This window comes from Epargyreus clarus, unplaced genomic scaffold (genome assembly GCF_041222505.1).
Source record: "Epargyreus clarus isolate Ecla_fem2 unplaced genomic scaffold, WU_Ecla_fem_2.2 ptg000002l, whole genome shotgun sequence".
Lineage (NCBI taxonomy): Eukaryota > Metazoa > Arthropoda > Insecta > Lepidoptera > Hesperiidae > Epargyreus > Epargyreus clarus.
In genome coordinates, this window is record NW_027332210.1 from 352271 (window position 1) to 364718 (window position 12448).

The 12448-nt window shown below is 34.5% G+C and overlaps 1 protein-coding gene across 2 annotated transcripts in view; it reads left to right on the forward strand.

Moving 5' to 3' along the window:
* The window catches only part of cpx (synaptic transmission protein complexin), a 320263-nt gene that overhangs the window by 143591 nt on the left and 164224 nt on the right, over positions 1 to 12448 (forward strand). The gene's annotated exons all lie outside the window — the stretch shown is intronic.

Below are 12448 nucleotides of genomic sequence, written 5' to 3' on the forward strand. Positions count from 1 at the left end.
ATACTTTTCATTACGTTCCGAGCGGGTTCAGCGCGCTCTCTTGCTCGCTCGGCGTCTTCCTTCGCACACATGACCATGTCGCAGAAGGTGATCATGCCGTCCCAGGCTTCGCTGCGCTGAACCATCGCCCCAACGATGGCCAGCGGAGACAGATCCGGTCCCACTATTACGACAAGGTTCCGCCGCTGCGAGTCCCACGCGGGGCAGTACTGTAGCGTGTGCTGTGCGGAATCCTCGTCATGCCCACAATGATGGCATTGGGCCATCTCTGCCCTCCCTATCCTATTTTAAAAACCACTAAGCAGTTTGGGGTACAGGGTTTGCCCAAGAATACCTTTACAACATATTTACGCTTTAAAAATATTACCCCACGTAGTCGTGTAAAAAAGAAACAAATTAACCTAAACTCTATATAAACAAGAATGTACTAGTCGCGTTTGGAATATCGCCTGGTTACGCTTTAAACCCTGTTATTTCAACGTCATATTAAAATCACTTCCATAAATCTGAATACTTCAATTTAATTCCAAAACTCTGTCGTACAAAATAACCCACTTAAACCCAACACACATTTCAACAGTGTTTATCGAGTAATACCTCTGTTCTATTGCAAGCGAGAAACTATAAATTAATTTGCTTTATAGACGGTGTCGTATAAGACCTTTTATGTAATCAAAAATGGATTTTGGTGGATGCAATACGTGCTTATAGATAATTGTTGACTAAAAAACTTCACAACAAAATTATTTTATAATTAGTTAAGATGTTTAGAGGAGTATATAAGTATAATATTTCGTACTCAATAAACAGATATACATTACATACCTACATACAAAGGTTATTTTTTTAAGTTTTCTAAAAAGTTATCGCTTCTCGTAACCCGTTTTATGTGAAGCAAGTACCTAATCACCGCAATCATATGACGTGACATATTTCAGCTGAAATCCGCGGTTTCATTACTAAACGTTTCATATACAAATTCAGAAATGGTTTCAGTGTGAAATAGAGATTTGTTGGTATATTCGGTTCGGTTTGCGGCTACATGCTTGAATTAAATTCATTTGTTAATTTACTTATACAATCTTACTTATAATTAAGGCTATATGGCTAGCATGCACTAAGTAAAACTTTAAAAAAGGTAAGATAAGAAAAAATAAAGATGAAAATTGAAACTCAATGAAATGCGTTGCAAAAACAATATTTGCGTTTCAACATAATTACTAAATGGATGTGTCATTATTTGCGATGGTGATTTCGAATCTTATTGTTTGAATTTACGCGAAATTTATTTTTGTTGGGTAAAAGTATTATTGAAAGTAATATAATATACATTATATTCAGTGTAAAAAATATGTGTGTATCTCAGTAAAATAAAGAGAAATGAAGCATGAAAATGAAAATGATATTATCTTTGTTTCAACATCATTACTGCATGGAGATGCAGTGTCATTTGAGCTCGTGATTACGGATCTCATTGTTTGAATTTACGATATTTTTTGAGTAAAAGTATTATTGAAAACAATTTAATATACATTATTATTGGTGTGAAAACTCTGAGCGTAGCTCAGTAAAAATAAAGAGAAATGAAACATGAAAATAAATATGATATCTTATTTCAACATCATTACTGCATGAGTGCATGTAGTAATTGTCAACATCATTATGCAGTTATTCGAGCTCATGATTACGGATGTCATTGTTTTTAATTTACGCGACTTTTATGAGTAAAAGTATTGTTCAAAGTTACATGATATACATTATTATCATTCAAAAAAATATATGCGTCGTTCGTTAAAAATAAAGAGAAATGAAATATGAAATGGAAATGATATTTCTGTTTCAAAATCATTATTGCATGCAGATGCAGTGTCATTCGAACTCATGATTACGGATCTCATTGTTTGAATTTACGGGAATTTTATTTTTTGTTTTTCATCCATTCAATTCTTTCGGGATTTGGGTCAATTGCAAAGTGGCAGCTCATTCGATATCGAGTGCAACAATTGAATTTCCATTGTATTCGCTCTCCAGCGGAGTTAATTAACTGTGTTAAAGAAGGTTTATTACGGTGCAATGTAGTAGTGGAAACTTTCATCTTTTATTATTACAAGTTCTTATTTAACTTGCTTCATTAGGTCGTATGTATGTAGGTCAATTCTTGGAATTGAATTTTAATCTTAATCCCAAATGGTTGCTGAAATTCTCCATACACGTTTGGTTTAGCCATGGTTAACCATGAGTTTTGACGTTTTAACAAATATGAATGTTTTGATATTTGTTTACGTATTTGCCCATACAAATTCCAATCAGCACCCCTAGCTGATTGTATCAGAGCTATAGTGTCAGTAAAATGGCGCTTTATGTTTTGTCTCTCTTTTTTGCACATATGAGGCAAACAAAAAGACTTGAGTACTTTCTTATTGTTACGTTTACTCAGTCTACTGAAGCGAACGGAACAGAATAATGGATTGAGTAAACGTAACGTAAAATTGTGGGATGTTTTGAAAACTCATGGTCAGGGTACAGAGCCCCCAAGTTACAAGTCACTTAAGTACTCATTGCTTCTTCTGCTTGCTTTGCTTCAACTCCCTCATTTTAAAATTGTACATAAAAATGAAATGTGTAACAAAATTTAATTAATTCTTCTGAAAATGAAGTGCTGTTTAATTCCAAGTAGGTTGTATCTAAAGCTAAGATAAAGCTTGAAAGCGCTTCCGGTCAAAGGCTTTACAAGACGGCGACAAAGCGGCGCTGAAGGTTACACGTGCCAACGATGACGTACTATTATTATTATAGCAAAATATAGGCTTAGAGCCAAGGGACTCCTTACACACTTTGACCGACTGCGGAAAGTAATGTTTTTCGAGCGTATGTATGTATGTCTCATTCTTTGATATGCCCTACAGTCCATATGGCATACGACGGTTAATATATGAAATGTCGTTGGATTTGTCTAATTTGCGTGATAAGTCACCATAGGCTATTATTAGGCGGTCGGGTTTTTGTTTTCATAATAATTGCTACTTAATGTTACCAAAAGGGAATGTGATGAAAATATTATCATTTTACGTACAACATATTTCAACAGATATGTTTTTGACAAAATTAGCCTCGTGTCTTTACAGTGCAATTTTTTTGATCCTGGATATATATATATATCCAGGATCATCATATCTATGATATATACATATATATATATCTAGGTATTAAAATAACAATTTCCTTCTAGAAAATACCGGTTATATTAAAATAATTAAGCCGCATAATTTTATTAGCGACTAGCTTAACTAAGCTCGTTAAAAGTTGTAATAGTTGCTATGAGCTGTTATAAAATGCTCCAACGATTAATTACAATCCATCATTTTTTATTACTTTCATTAAAAAAGTCTTAAACAAGCATAGTACGGTCCATTGCATGTACCTTACATATTACATAAAGTTCTCTGGTAAAATTAATAAACTCTTAATGTTATCAAACTTTAAATAAGCTACCGACCAATTAACGAAATAAATTATTATAAAAAATATTTGTGTGTCATTTTAAAAATATACTTTGACCCATGTTCCCGAAAGCGCCAAAATATCCTCCTTAGGTACTTTGGTAAGGAAAACATTAAATTTGTCAACAATTATGACTCTAATCTTTATTAACGCGCATCATACATTTAAGGCACATTCAGCTCTCAAATAAAATAAGAGCCATTCTCGAGTACGTCACGTATCCACTAAACGTAAGAGCGAGATTTACGAGCCCATAGTCATATCTCCGGCGTCACGACAGACGAGTCTGCTCGCAGATAACGCTTTATCTGCGGATTTAGTGGCTCACGGGTGACGGAATTAGTGTAATGGATTTTGTTCAAGTTGCTATGAAAAAATACTGGTTTCCTTTATTGGAGTAATTTTTTACATTGCATTTTTTTAATTTTAGTATTTGTTATTATAGTGTGTAGTAAGTATGGTACTTGTACATACTCTATGAAAAAGTCAAGTGTCTATATATAAGTGTTCAAGTAAAAGAGCCTTATGACAGGCGGACAGACAGGCTTAGTAATATGATTCCGGTTTTACCGTCTAGTTACCGAAACTCTTATATATTATGTGTTACACCGGCGGGCGCAACGTTGTCTCACCTTAAAATACACCTTGAACTGTATTCCCCCATTCGCCAAAAGAAACATCCGTACTTTGATAGTGATATCATTACAATGAATTAAATTAATTTTCACCAAATATGAATGTAATCTTTATTGACTCACATCATACATTCTGCTTTTAAATAAAATAAGAGCCGATCTCGAGTACGTCACGTATCCACTAACCGTAAGAGCGAGATTTACGAGGCCATAGTCATATCTCCGGCGTCACGACAGACGAGTCTGCTCGCAGATAACGCTTTATCAGCGGATTTAGTGGCTCACGGGTGACGGAATTAGTGTAATGGATTTTTTTCAAGTTAAAATAAAAAATACCGGTTTCCTTTATTGGAGTATTTTTTTACATTGCATATTTTATTTTTAGTATTTGTTATTATAGTGTGTAGTAAGTATGGTACTTGTACATACTCTATGAAAATGTCAAGTGTCTATATACATATTTGTCTATATGTGTAATATATGTCTATATATATATTACTTTTACCTATGTTCCCAAAAGCGCCAAAAATAACCGGTTTCCTTTATTTGAGTAATTTTTTGCATTGCATTTTTTTATTTTTAGTATTTCTTATTATAGTGTGTGTCCTAAGGGTTACTAACACATTTCTTGCCAACCGAAGGCAGAAATCTGACATTGTTCTTAGTGGGTAGGAATAGATGTAGTGGAAGTGTCAAAGTTAAACCGTAAAATTACTTCCCTACTGTTGTTTAAGTGGTTGTTTACTATTATACGACTATATCAGAAGTGCATCAAGTAGTGAAACTGACTCCTGCATTCATAACCATAAAATGCCTCGGAGCTCCGTTTTAGTGCACTTTAATACCGGATGGATAGTACCACTTAGTGGCTATGGTGTAATAGAATTTTAGTCAAAGCTTTTAGTATGCTTTCATACATATCTGCGTTATTTATGTAGTGCATTTTGTGTAGATGTGTGCACTCAAATTGTTTTGGGGCATACATACATCCACGTGATGGCAGTCATCATGTTAGTCTGAGTTACAGTGGACTCCGGGTTCGATACCCGGGCAAGAAGATAGGGGGATATTCTTAATACTTGTATATTTATTCGTATTGTATTGGTTGAAAGTTTGTGGTTCGATTCCGGAGATACCATCGCCATACCCATTTCTGCCTAATAAGAGCAGTGTTAAACCGACGGGTCCTACGTAAACTGGTGCAAGTGCGTTTTCACAACTTTACAGTAGAGCGATTTGAATGTTCTAATGCGTGTAACTTTAACATTATCATTATAATGCAGTTTTTTTCAAAAGGATTCAATTATACCATTTTAAAATTTTAACTATGTACCACTTTACGTAGGACCCGTCGAACGCTGCTATGTTCTGTTTTGAATGCATCCTTCTCATTCTGCGAGGAGACCCGAGCCCAGCAGTGGGACAGCAATGGGTTGATGATGATGAGTCAGGGAGACATACTTATCCGAGGCGGTTCAATTTATTCCTGGGAGATAACTTCTATGGCCGATCACAAGTAGGAATTTAATTTTATCAGAGGTTGATTACAAATGTCCATGAGTATAGTTATCGCCAAACTGCTAGTCCGCTCTGAAATTGTTGCGAGCAGATGTAGTCATAAAATTTGGTATTGCGACGCGATTCATTTCTATATTCAGAGCGGACTAGTAGTTTTACGCGGACTATAACAGTGGTCAAACTCTTTTGCCACTTTAATATTTTAAAAAAATATCCCTATAAAATCATAAGTCTTTGAAATAACCTTTATGTTGGAAAGTAATCACAACTAGAACGTTTAACAAACGCACTTAACCAAGCTTAGTCATTAGAGTTCGTTTGCAGCGCGCTGTGACTGGTATTCCATTCCCGCCCACAAAGTGCTAAGATCCATTCACTCGGTATTAAACCGTAGTAACGGGGGCAATGGAAAGAATTTCATCGTTAAATATGAAAAATGGAGCAGTTTTATTACAATATTTTATTTGACTTCCCTTAATTCGTATGTATGTATGTGAGGGTCTTTAGGTAAGCGTTTGAGCTGTCATTTTTTCATATTTAGTTTGGATGACAATCCATGATTGGTTTACTGACGTCATTCTAAATCCAATATGGCTGAATTTTTAAATTATAGGTGCAATTTGGTGCATAAAAATAATTGGTCCACCACCACCGCTTCTAAAAATACAAATAAATTAAATAATTTTTAAATTTGCACAATATATAGGAGTCAGAATATGTCAAATGTCAAGATTGACATTTGACATATTGATTGTTTTGTTGAGCATAGATGTGCTCGACAAAACATAGGATAGATTGTTTATTAATACCGAGCTTTCATAACATCAGAATATTTCGAACATTTGTTCCTGCTGACTACGGACATAATGGAATTTCAGTCATAACACGTCACAGCTCAGCTTGATAAATTTAAGCTGACATGAGGTAAATCTGCGTAGTATTTGGTAGCACAAAAGGCTGTTCGATTACGGAGGCACCATCGTCACATCAATTTCTGTGTAATATCAGAAACGTTCAGCGCTGCTGTGTTCCGTTTTGAAGGGGTGGTAAGAGAGAAAAACTTATCCATGGCATTCCAGCTTAGTCCTCAGGTGTAGCGGCGCATCTGTGGCTGACCTCAGGTAGGAATGTAATCTTATCTGGGCAATCTTATCTTATCTGGACAAATGTCCATGGGCGGCAGTAGCCTACCATCAGGTGGACTGCATGCTCGTCTGCTAGATCAATATTATAAAAATCGTCTGTTAATAAAAACAGAGTAATTCCAACAGTATTACGGATTGCGGGTAGTATAATAGAATTTCAGTCATAACACGTCACAGCTCAGTTTGATAAATTTAAGCTGAGATGAGGAAAAGCTGCGGAAAGCTTTCAGTAGTTATTGCTTAATTTTGGCTTTGTTCGCCAGAGATAATATTGTTTCAAAGTTTTTGATGGATCTTAAGTGTAGCGAAATGTTTTGTGAAATTATTTTGTGAAATGGAAGTAGCAGAACCATGCAGTCTATCTGTTGGTTAGTGGACACTACCAAAGGACATTTGTAATTAATTTTGAATAAGATTAAAGTCCTGTCTGAGGTCTATAATAAAAGAATCACTTCTATACGGAACTAAATTTGGGCGCCTCGTGTATTTTTTTTTATAAAATTGAAGTAGCACATAAATATGCAGTTCACCTAATGGTAAGTGGTTTCTGCCGTCAAATGACTTATGTCACCAAATGCATAAAGAACAGGTGTTTCTATTCCCGGTAGTGAAGCCGATCACAGATGCATTGCTATTTTCGGAGACTAAGATAGTCGCTCATGGTTTAAGTCAGACGGCATCCACACGCTTCCACCAAACGCAAAGCCATCTTCACGTTAGAAATAAGTGTGACAGTGGTACCTGCCTAGTCAAACTTTACTGGCTTTAATACCATAAATAACCATAAGTTATAAAATCTATACATTAATATATTAAATATAATTTTAGATAGGTGTAAGATTATAAATATTATTGAGTCAGCTATTAATAGAGCTACCACTATAACTCAATTTATAAAGTAATTAAAATGATCTATCATAACGTATTCATGTAGAACAGCTAGTAACTTGTTTTATATTGCATAACATCATCGTTAGTAATTATTTTAATTGCTACCTACGCGCCGCGTAGCTGTTGTGCTACGGGAAGCTACGGCGTAGCGTTACGTAGATACACAAATTATACTATTATTAGTGGGAGTACGAGTACATTAGTTATTATGATAATTAAACAGTGAAACGTTGTGTTACTTAAATATACTTTTAATTGTTTTCAGTAATTTATTGTTTACTAGTGGTGCCTGCGGCATCGCCTGCATTTTAAAGAAATAATATGACATACATAGAACGGAAAATTTGTACCTGCATTGGAATGACAGTGGTGCCATCTGTCGAAAATTGGTCTTACCAACTCCCAAACCCTCGTGGGCTCTTGGACAACAACTTGGCTAAAGATCATCACATGATCAAATGCATAGTTTCCGATTCTATAACTACTTACGAATTAAGAATTAATTAAAAAAACCTTTTCCCGTGGACTAAATTGTGAATCTAAACCATTCTCAAGTCCCCTTGAATACACACAACAAATTTCATCAAAATCAGTCCAGTCGTTTAGGAGGAGTTCAGTGACATACACACGCACATAAGAAATATATATATATATATATATAAAGATCTATTTGCCTTTGTTTAATTAATACGATTATTAAAAGACACTAACATCTAACTTATTTGTTAGGAGTAATTTATTTGTGGCTAACCGCAGATAGAACTAATTCTATTTGCGAATTATTTCAGATAGTTATACTCGTTGTCTAAAAGCTACGTAATATTAATTTATTTACTACGGACGGACGACTACTGAGGATAATATTTTCGATCGAATGTATATAAGTCTCATTCTTCGACACGCAAAAACTAAACGGCTTGACGTATTTTAACATATGAGGTATTGTTGGATTCGTCGAAATCGTGTGACTAACAGACATAAGCAACATTTTTTAGCAGTCATATCGTGCTATTTTTTATAATAATTCGACCTTCAACTATACAAAATGGCGACAGTTTTGTTAAACAAATCTAGCATCGTTATACATATTTATGAGGCTAAGTCAAGTCGGGTTACATTTGAATATATGCTACCTGAGATAAACGTGGCGTTAGGAATGTGGAATTTACCATAAATATACGTGTTTCTTGTATAAAACAATAAAATGTTTATGTTATATGTATATAGACTTTTAGGAACACTTTTATATCCCAATGCTGGGTGTCTCCCACAATGATGGAAGGCCTCTAAATTCTGTATTTCTTTACTGCGGGATGATAAAAGAAAGTGTTAGTAATAGAGAAGTGATTTGACATTATGACAACCAAGTGGTTTGAAATGTGTCTAAACCGGAGGGTTTGAAGTTAACAGCTTAGGCCTCCCGGATTTTTCATGTATCCGCATTAGAAATTAAATGACGGTTGCTTAAACAGTGTTCAAAAATATCGTAAAGATACCAAACCGAATGATTAGTGATTATTTTTGCACACAAATTAAAAAAAAATGTGGTACCTAAGGTTCGCACCTCAGACCCTCGGACTTAGAAAAAATATTTCGAACCACTTAATCCTTTTCTATCAAACCCTCCTTCACTATCTAGCCTTAAATTATGAAGGATTCCTCCAATCCTCATTTTACCAAAAATGCGAAAGTAATAAATCAAGTTCATTATTAATTTTCACGTAAAATCATCAAGTTACCAAACTTATTAACCTATTTCGTTAATTGGTGACATATTACACTTTTTCATGACTCTATTAAAACTGCATGAAAATTAATTAAAATTTCAGCCGTCAGCGAAGGCTCTTGTGCTACAAATGAGAGAGCAATTTGTGTAAAAATAAATTAATAAACATTTTATTTTTTCAGGTAAGCTTCGGGAAGGGCGTCCTTGAAACCTGAAAAACACTTGTAAGTTTGAACTGTGAATTTGGAGTATTTTTTTAATTAAATTTAATTAAATAGAGTATTTTTTCATTAAATTTTATTAAAAATATTAATATTTTACTAACTTAGGTAAGAATAATTTATTGTACGAACAATATTTGAAAAACAATTATTATCTTGAACATCTAGGCAATATTTTTATAATTTTCACTTATTCTTGAAAATTTAAAACTAGTTTTCTTTTGAGAATATACAAAATTTCTCTTTGAATTGTGAAAATTCTGCAAATATGATAAGAATATTTCTGTTTATTGACACAATTGAAACGTCCATCATATCCAAATTAATAATTCTCTTATTATTAATAATAATTATACAACTTAATTATTTTTTAATCTTTCGTTCCAATTTACTAATTAATTCCGCTAGCACTAATGTATAGTAGTAATATTTGCACCATCAAACTCTACCTAGACTCTACCAAGTTAAACCATTCTCTATCAGGCTTAGTGCTCATATCACCAACTTTGCCGACTCTATTTGTTCAACCAACATTTCCATCATGGAAACGTCTATTGTTTGTTTTATACCAACTTTTCCCTCTATCTGGAATTATTACTTACTGTGATCTGAGTGGATGTTCACTATTCGTGGTTTACTCAGGTTTTGCCGTGACTTAAATCATCATCAACAATACATTACTGTCCCACCGCTAAACATGAGACACGTGTTCAGCAGTGGGACAGTATGGACCATAGTCCACCGCGCTGGCCAAGTGCGTATTGGTAGACTTCACATACCTTTGAAAACTTGTTTTTTTAGATTTCTCAGGTATGTAGGTTTTCTCGCGATGTTTTCCTTCACTTTTTAAGCACTTTCTGATTTAAATATTCCGTCAAAAATAAGGCTATCCGTTGGCAATCTGTAAGTGTTCTTATCACAGTATAATCTTAACTGATGACACTGAAATATATGCAGCTACACTGCCCCAGTGACAACTTTTTATATTATTCGAATGTTCTTACTAAAAATAAACACTATGCCCTTCGAAATATCAAAGAAAGTGATAACTTGAGGAACTCTACGTACGTCGTACATCTCTACATTTAGATAGAATTAACGTATCTTAAAAAGCTTACTTTTTCAAATTTACAATTAAAACATAGTTTGAAACGTCATCGGTGTAAAATTTACGTTATTTTCTATATTTTTTTCACATAATAAAAACCATGAGTTAAAATATCGGGTTTAAAAATATATCTTTATCCTATTTATTTTAACGACTTGGTTACCCTACCCAACGAACAACATCCTGAAATAGACGTTCAGAAATTCCCCACAAACCGCCTAGTAAGTCTAATATGACTTTTTCTAACTTCCCCGCACCCACACTACTCGTTCGCAAAGTTTCAAACAGCTATTTCCCGTCCGTAATTTGCATGTCCGAACTTGTCCGCCCCTGTTTGTTTTGTACCAACTTGCTCTTGTGGCATGACGGTGGCTGTTCCGTGGTGGAAAACAAAGATATTTGCTCTTATTTTGAAATTGCAGTTAAGTAGTTAGTCTGATTACAGTTATGTAGTTATTCCGTTAGTTTGTTCCGATACATTCCGTGTTCCGTGTGACAATTATTTATTAAAGTAGTTCATACCACAACCGCCCATATGAACATAAAAAAAAACATGAAAAAGGTTACGACAAGTTATTTAGTCGTGTTCAAGTAACATTTTTTCCATAGCAACTTTGTTTCTATAATATTATTTTTTGTAATTATTATTATTAGTAAAGATAATTTAATTAATCAAATTTTTGTTTTTACAATATTCCCTGGTTACATTCCAAGATACTAATAATTAATTTAAACAACTATAAATATTTCATATTTCTTTTAACATTTTCTTCCAATGGTCCCATAACAGATGAATAGCATACCCAATTCCCATAGAAAGTCCATTATTCCCAACTACATTATCATGCTGCAGGGCCAACACGTCGCGACAGGGCGCGACAGGACGCGACAGCTCCTGACAAATTACATTCCGTGGGCCGAATCGTAACTATGATTAAATTGCGTTTTTTTTTTGTTTTTCTCAGCCAAGAAAACGGGAATGGAAAATTTTAATGTGTTTTTGATACGGTTTTTGAATACGTATCTTTTTGGGTGTAAAGAACTATATATATTATTGTGAGGTATATTGCGAACTTTTGTTCTAGTATTTTAGTACTTTGTGGCTCGAATGTTGTAATACCGACATACCTAATTTTGCGTTTTAATATTATTATATTCTGTTTTAAGAGTGTGGCATAGCAAAGATATACGCTACACTTAAACTTTCAAACAAATCTTTCGAGAAAGTAACGCATTTGGGGAATCTATTAGTTTTTATAGTTACAGATATCCGTAGACACACTCAAAGACAACACAAACACCTTAGTGTTTGGTTGGTCTGGGCCTTAGCTCAAAGCAGAAATCTAAAGTCATCATATAAATATCTGTCTGGCCGGAAATCGAACCCGGAACCCTGTGTGTCTCTGTGCCTGTGTACCGGGGGTCCTCTGAAAGAAATCTTAAATATATATAACTCAAAGGTGACTGACTGTCGTAGTGACCTATCAACGCACAGCCCAAACCACTGGGCGGATCGGGCTGAAATTTGGTATGCAGATAGATGTTATGACGTAGGCATCCGCTAAGAAAGGATTTTGATCAATTCTACCCCCAAGGGGATACAATAGGGGATGAAAATATTACTTCGTAACGCGAGCGTAGCCACGGGCAAAAGCTCGTGTGTCAATAAACGAAAACCTTCAATAACTCTACTACCTAATCCA